The 13,118-nt window shown below is 41.3% G+C and overlaps 1 protein-coding gene across 4 annotated transcripts in view; it reads left to right on the top strand.

Annotated features, from left to right (window-relative positions):
* Positions 1 to 13,118, top strand: part of UIMC1 (ubiquitin interaction motif containing 1) — an 86,596-nt gene that overhangs the window by 12,573 nt on the left and 60,905 nt on the right. The gene's annotated exons all lie outside the window — the stretch shown is intronic.

Raw genomic sequence — 13,118 nt, 5'->3', positions numbered from 1 at the left:
ACTTGGAAAGAATAGGCATTTGGCATTGGAAATAAACTCTCCACACCCCCAGTTTCCTCTCACTACTGTATTGGCCTGAATATAAGCCGCATCCGCAAATAAGCTGCACCTTTAAAATTAGGTGGCTTGGGGGAGACTTGGAAGCCACGGAAGGGATGGGCACCATTGCCCTGTGCTCCCAGGCTGCTCACGGGGTGGGGGGAGCCACACCACTTTGCCGGTGGCGTAAGGTCACAAATATAAGCCACACTTTAACTTTTAATGATCGGAATTTGGAAAAAAAAAATGCACGGCTTATATTCGGGCCAATATGGTATATCTTTTTTTTTGGTTTGTATTTTTTAATTTTTTATTCTCTCTCTCTCTCTCTCTCTCACACACACACACACACACACACACACGGCTCTTTGCAGTATATTTTAAACACTAAACAAAACACTTTAAACTAAAATAGCTGCATTCTCATAGGGGGAAGAAATCTGTGTCTCATGTAATTTGACAGGACAAATCCTAGTTCGTATAGCTCAAAATTGCCACTTTGTGCAGAAAGTAGCTGAAAGCTGACTTGAAACACCTCTGTCAGGAGGGTGAATGTGTTCTGCATCAGCTGCAGTCCCCCAGCAGTCCTCAATTCTCTGTATACAGTTAATTACAGGAGCCTGCTTTGAATCTAAGAATAGCTTGCTGGAGAAGGCCAGTGGCCCATCTAGTCCAGCATCATATTCTCACAGTCTAACCAGATGCCTGTGGAAGCTTAGGAAGGGAGGAACAAAGGCCAGTAGATATAGATAGGTAAAAAAAAGGTTGTGGCCAGAGGTGGAGAAAAGCTTCCCCATATACCCTGTTCTCCAAGTACAACGTTTTATATTTATTTATTTAGAATATTTTAGATGCCACCCTTTAAGGAAACTTCCAGGGTGGTTTAGAAAAACAGAAGTGCACATGACCCCTAAAATGTTCCCATGTTATGAGAACTTGCCCTGTAAGCTGCTGAAGGAGGATGGTAAGTGTCTGAGGTGTTGGGGATGACACTCCAAAGTTATTCCAGTTGTGGTATCTATTTGTTTAAAATATGCTGTAGTGATGGCTAAGTGTTGTTCAGCTGAACTTTAAGAAGATTAACAAATGACCCTGTTCAGACAGGAGTCTCATTCTGTCCAGTGTGACATAATTATGTTTAATAGAAACCAAATGTCAAGCTTGGGGGCATTCCACAGAATTCCCTAATGACAACCTTTTACTATTAAATAAGTGCTGATAGCAGCATTATTCACACAGCTTACTGATTCTAGGGAAGGTCCAAATCCTTGTAAGCTAAAGCCAAGTCCAGCAAAACGACCACCAGAGGAACTCATTTGCCATTGTATAGTTGCAGGTTTTTATGGTACATCCTCACCCAGTACTTTTAAAATTTCAGGATAGCATTTTACACAATACCAAGGGATCTTGACTTCCCTACTGATTATAGATCTTGTGCCTAGTTCCTTTAGTGGCCAGTATTGATAAGCAGATAGTTTTTATGTGCAAAGACTAAAAACAAAGCAAAAACCACAAAAACAAAACACAAATACAAAAAATCCCACATAAGCTAAACAGAGGTTGGGGGGGACCTTTACATCAGATGATATTGAAAGTTACATCTGCATCCTTATTAGAGATCTTCCCTGCTGGGAAAATTCTTTAAAGAAATACATCATACAGCAGTGATTATTCCTTTTTGTTAAACCCCGATCTCGGCAAATATGCTAAGCTAACTTCAGATTTGTGCTGTGTTGCGATCTTCATATTGAAATCTGCAAGGAAAGACAAAACCAATAATGACAAGAGAGTCTACAATGCATGCAAGATCAGGACCTATTGTTGGCCACAATCTTTTATCTCAGTGTGCATATATTTGAAAATAGAGAAACAAAATAACTCTTAAAATGAATCTGTAAAAATAATAGGCACTTTCACTTGACTGTACGTTCAGACCTATAAACAATAAATTCTGGTGGCATAATCTCTCATATTACAGTACAGGATATGCTCAGGGAGGCCATTAAAGAGCCAATTAGGTTCTGTTTAAGTGAAAACAGTTCACAGCCAGTTGAGTAAATGGATTTATTCTGTTTGCTCTGTTTTCAGATCTGAGGCTATAACCCTGCCTTCTCATTTTCTCTCCTGCAAAAAATACCTTTCCTGGGAATTGTGAAAAATGTGTCTGACTCCTGAAACATTTCCTCAGATTTGCCAGGCATGCAATACAAAATTCAAGTCCTGAATTCCATTGTTGCATTAAAGTAAAATGCATGTAATAGTCTGGATAAACGACAGTTTTAGAGAGGAGTAGATTCTCAATTCTTCTGGCAGCTGCTCACATGTGGTTCCCTATGATACACAGATTTATAAGGCAGGCTTGGAAACCAGAAGTTCATTGGGCTCTTTCTTTGGCAACCTCCTGACAGGTATCTTTAGAACAAGCCTCCCATCCTCCTCTTGAGCCAGGATGCTTTGTAGCAGTTGCAGCTGGAAAGTCTCCAGCAACTCGCTTTTGATGATCTCTGGCAGGCTGAGTCTCCCTGGTGTTTCTCAGTCATGCTTTGTTGTCAAACTCCTCTGTGCTATTTTGCAAACTTCTTCTTGCAGTGGGCTTTGCCATAGCATCTGTTAAGGCTAATCTGAGGCATCTTTTCTGCCCAGTGGCCTGTCTAATCAATACTGATTGCCTCATAGGCTCGAGTTGCTTTTGTCTTCAACTTGTGCTATCTGTGCATATGTGATTAGACCCTTTATCAGCCTTTTACTGATATCGACAAAAAATGGTTTCTTTTCTCAGTAGAGTGTATGTAGATTGTGAAGCGATGTTAAGCTGAATTCACTCTAACATATTCGTTATATATTTATCACACCCTCCTTTAGAGAACTCAAGAGTGCTACCCTGTAAAGTAAATTAGACTGAGAGGGAAAGGAAGTTCTGTTGCACGGGCAGAAGTCTCTGTGTTAATGGGATGATTTTGTTGGATACAACCCTTTATACTGACTTACTTCTGTAGTTTTACATATTTCATTAGGACAACTTGTTGAGCTGAATCTGTACAGCTTTCAAAGTATAAGAAAGAAGATGTGGAAGCTGGCATTGGGTCCATGTAGCTCAGGACAATCTCCTTCAACTTGCAGTGACTCCCTACTCTGTCGCTGTCATCCTTTCAATTGGAGATGATAGGAATTGTACCTCAACCATTCCACATGGCGACTTTCTATTTATTTTATATATATACCCCACTTACATTATAGAATATCAAAGCAGCGCAGAGAAAGCCAGAAATAAGTATAAAGTACACATCAGAAATAATACAATTAAAATATCAGTATAACTCCAGGAGATGATCAGCAGACAATAATTAAAAATCGCATTCAGAAACTGGGTAAATAAAAAGGTCTGCATAGGAAACAGCAGATTGTAGGAGTCACAAGAGGTCTGGAGGGTGGCAACACAATAACAGGCCTTTTCTATGGTGGCTCCCCCTTTGTGGAATGCTCTCCCCAGGGAGTCTTGCCTGGGGCCTTCATCTTTAGGTGCCAGGTGAAAACTGTTTCTCTGTAATCAGGCCTTTGGCTGATTAACATTCTATAGTATTTTAAAATGTGTTGATGGGAGAGGGGTTATTGGCTTGTTTTTGTTTTATTATGTATTTTGTGCTCTTATTTTGTATTTTGAACTGGCCTGTGATCTTCAGATGAAGGGTGGTATACAACTGTAATAACTAAATAAACAATAAATCAATAAAATTAATACATTGAACATGGCCTAGATTGAAGCATATGGTCAGCCAGTGCAGCTGCTTCAACAAAGGTGTCATATATTGATGGCAGTTAACTCCAGACAGCAAACTCACAGCAGCATTTTGCAGTAACTGCAACTTCTGAACCAGCCTCAGGGACAGTCCCAATGAAGTGCATTGCAGTAATCAAGTGAGCTGTGTATGTGGCAGTGTCGTGAGATTATCCCTGTCCAGGACTGTCAATAGCTGGCATACCAAGCTAAGCTGGTAGGAAGCAGCCCTCACTACTGAAGCCACTTGAGCCTCTAGTGACACATGAATCAGTGAGTACCCCCAGACTATGAACATGCTATTTTTAAGGGAGTGTCCAGAACAGGCAAATGGCCAGTTTCCTGGATGCCCAAACCACCTACCAGCAGTGCCTTCATCTTGCCAGGATACGATTTCAGTATATTGGCCATATACAGTAGGCTTCTGAATACCAGTTGCTAGGAATCGCAAGCGGGGAGATTATAGTTGCACTTAGGCCCTGTTGGTGGGCTTCCCATAGGCATCTGGTTGGCCACTGTAGGAATAGGATACTGGACTAGGTAGGCCTTTGGCCAGAACCAGCAGGGCTCTTTTTATCTTACATATTATTTGCAAGCCCAAGTGGAGTGCAGGTTTTTGTGGCAGAGGAGAGACTATTGAAATCTCTCAGCTACATCTGTGAACTACATGCACTTATTTTACTCTTCTTCAGTACAGAAGCTATGAACTTCAAAAGTCAAAGTTCTTGAATGAAATATATTGGATGAATCTTGAACAGGTCAAGACTACTGGTCATTCCAGAATATTATTTCATAGAATAAAACACACTTCACTTTTCTTCCACTAGCATTGGTCCAGCATATTTACTGCTTGTGGGCTTCTCATAGGCATTTAGTTTTATTTATTTTATTTTTTATTTATATAATTTATATCCTGCACCCATCATATGTGATCTTGGGCCCACAACAATAAACAGCCAAGTATCTTTGGGTTATATAACGGCTCATTCAGAAGGCCTGGCAGCAGGGGAGAGTCCTCAGCTGGTGCAAAAATAACAATTACTAAAGTTGGTACCTGGCAATGCTTGGAGGGTGGGATGCTGGTCAGTGTGAGGACAGGTTGCTGGGCTAGATGGTCTGTGCTGGCAAGACTCCTATGCATTAGAAGGAAGTGTACAATTCATAGCTGCAGGGAGAGGGCTTGACTTATTGGTATTTGCCACTTCTGAAAAAGGGCTACATGAAGATTCCAGTGATTAGAATAGGAGAGTTTTTTTGGGGAAATATCATTTTCTCAATGAGAATATAAAGTTCTTTGGGTGTTGGGAAGATACAATACTGGAAAGACATTTAAATCCCTTGAACTGTGCAAAACAAGTGAGCGAAATAGTGATAGCCTCAACAGACCCTATGTATGATTTGCTCTATTGGATAGCTGCAGTCCAGGGAGCTTCTGCAGTGAATCCAATTAATCCTCGTGGCCTAAACACACACGCGCGGTTTTCAGTGACTCAGATTTTTAAAAGCATACTTATTTAATAAAACCAGAAAATGAAAAACACTATTTAATTAGGTCTTAGATCTGCTCATGGGAAGATTTTGTTTCTAGTGGGAGCAAACCCCTTAATCCAGAAGTACTCTATATCTGTGCTGGCGAGAATGGCCTTGAGATACCTTCATTGAATGCAGAGAAGGAAAGAAATCAACAAAGGCAGTGGGGCTGCTCTAATCTGACCCAGCCTTTTAATAATGCTCATCCGCCTACGAGAATATCAACTACTCAAGGGACCATTCAACCAACTGCCTTTTTAATAAGACTGCTAGTCCAAAAATAATCTTAATCAATTAAGTATCTCCAGCACTGCTACAAGGTCATTCCTAATGCAAAACTTACAAGGAAAACTAATAGTTATGCTTGATTTGATCTCTGTGCTGTATTCCTCTGTTCACAGGAAGAATTCTGGATAGAGTTTCCCTTTCTTTGGGTTAAAAAGCTTTCAGAATATCATCATCTGTGTTGCTTTTTTCAAATAGGGATGTGCAGTTTAATTTATGCTTACAAGCAACTGCAGCGTCAGTTTTGTCCAAAGACTGCAGAAAGAGATTTGTTCTTAAAAACTCCATATATTTTCATTCAAAAGGAACTGATTAATTTACCACTGTTTCAAGCTAGATGATTTGAAAACTGTTAATGAATTCTTACAAAACAACCTTATGTGCAGTGACTAGAAAATAAGGACCATTGAAATCATCTTAAATAGCCTACATAACTCAGTTATCTAAAATCTAGATGTGCACAATATTAATACATCCAGTACTGCTGTATAGGACAGAATCTTGGGTAACAATGAAAAAATGAGAAACACACATTGATGATATCTGAAAACAAAATTATCAGGAAAATCTTTGGTCATATCAGGGAAAATGAAACCTGCAGATGAAGGATTAAAGAAGAAATAAGAAGTCTCTATGACAAGCCAAGCATAGTGGGGGAGATTAAGGCAAATTTATTTCAGTAGCTCGGGCGCATCCGAGATATGGATAAGCAGAGAGCAGTGACAAAACCACTTTTGTAGTAACACCATGCCTTATTATTATTTATTAAATTTGTAAGCTGCCCTTCATCTGAAGATGACAGGGTGGTCCACGACATAAAAATACAAAATGAGAACACAAAATACGGAATAAAACAAACCACTAACCTCTTTCCCACAAACACAGAGAAAAGCCAAAGGCCTGGTTATAGATGTTTTTGCCTGTTGCTTAAAGATATGTAATGAAGGTGCCAGGTGAGTCTCCCTGGGGAGAGCATTCCACAAGTTGGGAGCCACCACAGAAAAGGCCCATCCTCGTGTTGTCACCCTCCAGACCTTATGAAGCAGTTCATATGGGAAGAGGCAGTCCTTGAAGTACTGTGGTCCTGAGTCATTTAAGCCTTTATAGGTCAAAACTAACACTTTAAATTGGCCCCAAAAACTAATGGGCAGCTAGTGCAGTCAGGCCAGGATTGATGTAATATGCTCAGACTGTCTTGCTCTGGTGACCTTACTTCATTTTAACTTTTGCAGGATAGTCCTGAACATTCCAATTTGGGGGCAATATGAGGGTGGGGGTAATGTTTCAGCAGGGAGGTAGCTTTGTTGCTGTGTGGGAAGTCAGCCATGCTGCTTCCTTCTCACCACCTACAGTGGTACCTTGGTTACAAACGCTTTGGGTGACAAACTCCGCTAAGCAGGAAGTGGTTGCTCCAGGTTAAGAACTTTGCCCCAGGATAAGAACGGAAATCGTGCGACAGCGGCAGCAGGAGGCCCCATTAGTGAAAGCACGCCTCAGGTTAAGAACCGTTTCAGGTTAAGAATTGACCTCTGGAATGAAATAAGTTCTTAACTTGAGGTTCCACTGTACAGTGGTACCTCTGGATACGAACGGGGTCTGTTCCTGAGCCCCGTTTGCATCCAGAAGCGAATGCGGAGTGCAACTTGAAAGTGCTCAACCTGAAGCAACTTCAACCCGAGGTATGACTGTATTTTTCTTAAGACAGGCCTGTATTCCAGTGCAGCAGAAAAGAATAGGATTGGCATACGTTCCTGTCTGGGCAGAAATCACTAAAATGTATGGGAAAATCCAGACGTTTGGCAGCCTATATTGGCAGTGCCGTTTTTGCCGACTCTCTCTAAAAACTGCTCCAAAAACGGCTTTTTGTGATTTTGGGCAGAACTAAAAAAGCTCAACAACTTTTCTGTCCGTATTTTCACTGTTTGAAATATGGCAACCCTAGAAAAGAAGCCACCAGCAAGGACTCATCAGTGAGCTGAAACTGACTTGTTTCACAGGGAGTCTGAAGAAGCCTTTTGTTAATGTCACCTTGGCAGAGAGTTGAGCTAAAGTATCAAGGCAAAATCAGAAGTCTGGCTGCCAGGAGTAAAAGTGTCAAGGGGTTTCTCTGAACTTTGTCGCGAGAAGAATAGGTGCAAGCTTAGAGTCCATGCTGGGTAATTGCCTATCCGACCGTAGTTTGTTAAAGAGGACCAGCTTTCCAGTGACAAATATAGGGCACTGACAGGGGCTAGCTCTTCCTTTTTACGCAACTGCAAAATGACGAAGCTTGTAAAAAGAATATTAAAGTGTAAACAGGGGAAACGAGAGGGGAGAGCACAGCAAGGGGGATAAAACAGGATGGCTGTGTAGCTGTCCAAACCCACCCACATAGCATCAAGCAGCAGCAGCAGCAGCAGCAGCAGCAGCAGCAGCAGCAGCAGCTTTGCTCTGTTCTGTTTTAGGCATGCTGTAAAGAACCATCTGGGAGTCTCTGGAATGGTTAACACCTGTCATGTTACTACAGCCAATAACAAAACAGTCAGTTTGTGAGCGCCTTGATAAAAATGGATCATCAAAAAGATGGCTAGATGGATTTGTCTGGAGAGAAAACACACACATATCATGGTGAGCTAATGCTGTTTGTTTCTAATAAAGTGGTGGTTTTTCTAGCCAGTGCAATTACTATGCCATGATCATGTTAAGATATTTGGTATATTTCCCACCATATCTTCTCATAAGCAATTAGGAAAATATGGATTGTAAGTGTCTGCTAGGGAGGTCGCTCCCTCCTCCAGATCCCCTGGATTCCCAAGGGCTCTCCACTGCTATTTCACCAGATCTACCAGAAATAGTAGACCCTTTCTCTGGTGCTATTCATTTATTTGGAATATTTACTTTGCCCCTCACCTGGAAAAAAATCATGTAGATGCTTATGGTCGTACATCTGATCATGGCTTGGAGGAAATGCAGAATTGCAGAATTCTAAAGGGGCAGGCTGTTAGATGAAGTAGAGCAGAGGTGGCTACCCTGTGGCCCTCCCATTGTGCTGGCTTGGACTGATGGGAGCTGGACTTCAACAATATCTGGAAGCCCAAAATGTAGATAGATAGTCACTCTTGAAGTATTTTCAGATAATGCAAAGCCAGAATAAATGCCACATGACTATTCACCACCCTGCTTTCTAGTAGAAGTCACCATTGACAGAATTCCCCCATCAAAGTTAAGATTCTACCTCGACATGCCTTATTTCTTGACAGTCCTCCCTAGCACTCCTCCTGTCATTCTGCATAGCATACTGCCCCTGTTGATCTTCTCTTTGACTCACTTCTTCTTGCATCAGTTCTGTGTCGTCGCTGCCCTTTTTCTCAAAACACCACACTTTCAACTTTCTCAAGTCTATTCCCTATACTCTGTATCATTCTTTCAGTTGCCTTGCCTCTGGGCTCCCTTTGTCTTTGTCCTGGGTCCTCAGCCTACCCAAGTAATTTTTGATTCCAGCAAAACTGACAGCTTTACTTTCCCTCACAGAAGTTAGACTATAGCTGGCTTAGTGTCCTTGGTTTACTATACTAGCTCAGCCAACCACAAGCCCAAAACAATATCCTGGCCCTAAATGTTCTTAACACATTGGGAAATGGAAGAGCAGAAGTCAAAATTCTCCTAAGACAAGCATAATTATATGAACAAGAGAAAAATCAATGTCGTATTAACAAAATTGGTTAGATAATTGCTCCACTTAGAAAAATCTGCATGGTTCTAGGGAACTACTGTATAGCCTAAATAAGTATGTTGCAATGCTGATATGCCCAAAAGGCAACTTGAACTAGCAGAATTTTAAACATTGCTTCCATATGACAGAAAATCATTGTTTCATTCTCTTCCATACTAGTCAGACCTTAGTACGGACTTGGGAGAAAAATCAAGAGCAGAAAAAGGATAAAGCTTTTGAAAATAAGACTTAGTAGAAAAGGCTGATGGTGGAGCCTGGAGATGACAACCACTTTCTAACAGATGTACATTTTTTCTATAGCTGTTCAAGCAGAAATGCAACTGACAGGAAGTAATGGACTTTTGTTGAAGGAGGGAAGATTTTTAACATCACGTTCAAAACTGAGAAAAGTTAAGAACTCAATAAGAGAGGTTTGGGAATACCTCGCCCGTTGGATGTTTTTCAGTAGAGACAAAGATCAGTTAGGGGCAGTTAAAGTAGAAATGATCATACTTAAGGTAGGCATGGGTCTAAATCAGGGATGGGTAACTAAAACCAACTCATCTGCTGTCTACTGAGCCGTGCTCATTTATTGGTCCACTAGAGTCAAGGATCAATCAACAACAATGAAGTGACAGATCATTTCACTGTATATATCCCAGGTAGGTAGGCACATTTTAGGTGTGTCCAATTGCCATGCAATTGCCAACTCATGGGTCCTCTTGGGGCAGAGCAGAATGGAATGGAAGATGGGGCAGAGGTTGGGAGCAGAATTCCTGTGCGAAATGGTCACTGCTTGTTTATAAATTGCTTCTTAGGTGGTGGGTCAAAGCAAAGAAGTATACAACTTACAGATTATATGTTGTTTTTATTCCATCACCCAAATAGGTTACATATTCATTTTCTGCTCCAAAATCATCTGATTCTAGGAAAGCATATCTTTATTTTTCTTTCTAGTTCTATGTCATAAAAATATATTTCCCCGTAGATAGAACCAAGGCCCTTGGGCTGCCTGTCCTCTTTAACGCATTAAGCTAAACATGGAAAGCAAACGTACCTCCAGGCGCTCTCTTAATCCTTTTAGCAGGTAGACTCTGAGTGGTCTGCAAGCAATTTTTTTAAAGGGATCAGATGTGCGCTAGGTGAACATCCAGTCGTTGCATTACATACTTACCAAATTCCAAGTTGCAGGATCAGCAGTCACTACTTGTTCAGTCTGCATGGATTTTCAAATCTGCTTGGTTTTTCAGAGAATCCTTTACCTACTTCCAAACAGGGGTCAATTCAAATATGCAGAAATAGCAAGTAATACAGTCCTTCCTTGACTGTTGCACATTAGGACTGCAGGTGGAAGGTGGGGGGGGGGGCATATGTTTAGATAAGCCCCTACGTAACTGCCTGGTTCACTGCAGTGCTCTGTATATGGGGCTGGCTTTAGAAATGGCCTGGGAATCCAGAACTGTTTCAGAACACACCTGCCAGGATGTGGTAGCAGCAAGGCAGTTGGGACTTATTACACTGATTCTATACCAACTACATGTGTTGCCAGTTTTTCTGGGCTCAGTTTTAAGAGCTGGTATTGATTTTGTTCTAGGTCAGTGGTTCCCAATTGGTGGTCCGCATAACCCACTCGGGGTCCGTGGCACATATCCGTCAACTGTCTGGGACATTCTGTTTTGGGAAGCCATGCTCTCGTGTGAGAGCATGGAACGCCAAAACATGCAGGTCACGTGACTCATGTGGGCATGCAGCCCAGAAGATGGGCTTCCCAGTTTTGCACTGGGACATGTTGGAGGGTATAGTAGCACCATTCACATAACAAAAACTACCCCAGATATAACACTTTCAAAAGTAGGGGTTCCATGGCTTGGCTTTTGAAAAACTGGGTTCTGTAGTACTTAGCTAGTTGGGAACCACTGTCTAGGCCATTTAAGTATTGAAGGGTTATCTGGTGCAAGAACTGCTTGTACCAATATTAGTTTGCCAGAGCTCAGTATCAGAGGCTATTCTCTCTCACCTTTGATTAGCAAAATCTGAGTGGCAGATACCAGAGATGGAGCCTTTTTGGTGGTAACAGAGCATCTGAGGAATTCCTTCCCTGAAGAGCTCTGAAAAGCCCCTTCTACTGGATTTTTATGCTGATGTGTTTTTACCTCTCCTGTCCCCCGTCCCCCCGTTTTTAACTGTTATGACTTTTCTAAGCTGCTTTGGAGGAAATATTTTAAAGAGTAGAATATAAACAATCAAACAAATAAAATAAAGCAGCAGAAGAAAGTAGTCCCGAAGGCAAGCTTTCTGCGGTTTTATTCAGGTCAAAGCAAATGAATGGCTGGGGAAATATTTCTAGAAACTATAGGAAGAGGAGAGCCAATGGGGGACTAGAGCTTGTGAGTGTGCAGCCTACAAGCAAGTGAAAGCAGGGTGGTGTCACCAGGTCTGGTAGGGAGATTAAGCAGCTCAGCTCAGAGGACAAGGGATGCCGGGTTGAAGACTCTTGGACTAAGCAGGGCATGGAGTGTAAACTGTGTTGGGAGAAGAACCTGTTTTTCAGAGAGTGAATGTACCATATTTTGAATTTGTATATGACGGGGAATAAGGCCTTTTTTTAAAAGCATTAGTATTAAAGCTGGAAGGTACTGTGAGAAATAAATGGAAGTGCTATCTCTTAAGTGAGTGGAAAGGGAGTGGTGAATAACTACTTCTGTACTAAATGGCTTGCTTGTTTGATTATTTTAAAAGCAGTGAAAGAAAATGCATATTGGGACTTGGAGAATCATATAATACTATGCCTTGCACTTAGTTTGTGAGGCATGCTCCTGGGATGAAATTTTTTAAAAGCTCAAGACAAAGGGTAGCACAGAAAGGGTAGCAGTGAATTCAGTTCTGAGTAACAGCACAGAGAGGAAGGGACTGGTGTTGGGTTTGCTTGTGTTCAATGTCTAAATTAATTATCAAAATCTACGCACTAATGAAATCCATAGATGAGATTAAATAGTGAGAAGCTGCAAGCACACACCATAGCAGGATCGCATTCCAAAGGGGCCAGGAGGACTTAGAAAACACGAACAGAACTCCACAAAATTAAGCATGATTTGCAAAAATATAGCTTATAGATGTGACCAATGCATTATGCACCAGCAATACATTAAGCACCATTCCCTTCTCTTTGAATATTTCTGACCATAGGATCTCACCCAGTAGTTCAAGCTTTTTGAAATCAGCCTTCTTAAATTCCAGAGTCCATGTATGACTACACTCAGCTTTCCCTTGTCTCTGTGTAATGAAACCCAAGAGAACAGGATCACTTTCTCAGTACTGAATGTTTGGTAATCTGATCTAGGAAGGTATCATCCAAGCCTTCACTCTGGCTTCGCAGGCTATAGCAGACACCCACAGTGTATCTGAAGAAGTGTGCATGCACACGAACGCTCATACTAAGAACAAACTTAGTTGGTCTCTAAGGTGCTACTGGACAATTCTTTTTGATTTTTTAATATATTTCTAACCACAGTCACCAACAGTGTAATCTTCTTTTTTAAAAAAAAACCAATTATTTTTATTAAAGTTTTCTTGGTTTACAAAGGTATGCACAATGTCTCTTTTTTCAAGTTACATTTTCCATAGGTCAGTTTCATTTGTGGAGACATTAGGGTTACATTAGGAAGAAAAAGGGTGGAAGAGGCGGAGGGGGCCGTGGAGGTGGGGGTGGGAATGATATTTCTATTTTGCTTAATGTATGTGTGGGTTTTTGTGTGAGTCATTTGTGCAGGTTATCTTTGCTATTTGCTTGTGTTCCTT

This window comes from Podarcis liolepis, assembly GCF_965112155.1.
Source record: "Podarcis liolepis genome assembly, chromosome: 2".
NCBI classification, from domain to species: Eukaryota; Metazoa; Chordata; class Lepidosauria; order Squamata; family Lacertidae; genus Podarcis; species Podarcis liolepis.
Note: the sequence above shows the minus strand (reverse complement) of the source record. Positions and strands in the feature narration are given on the sequence as shown.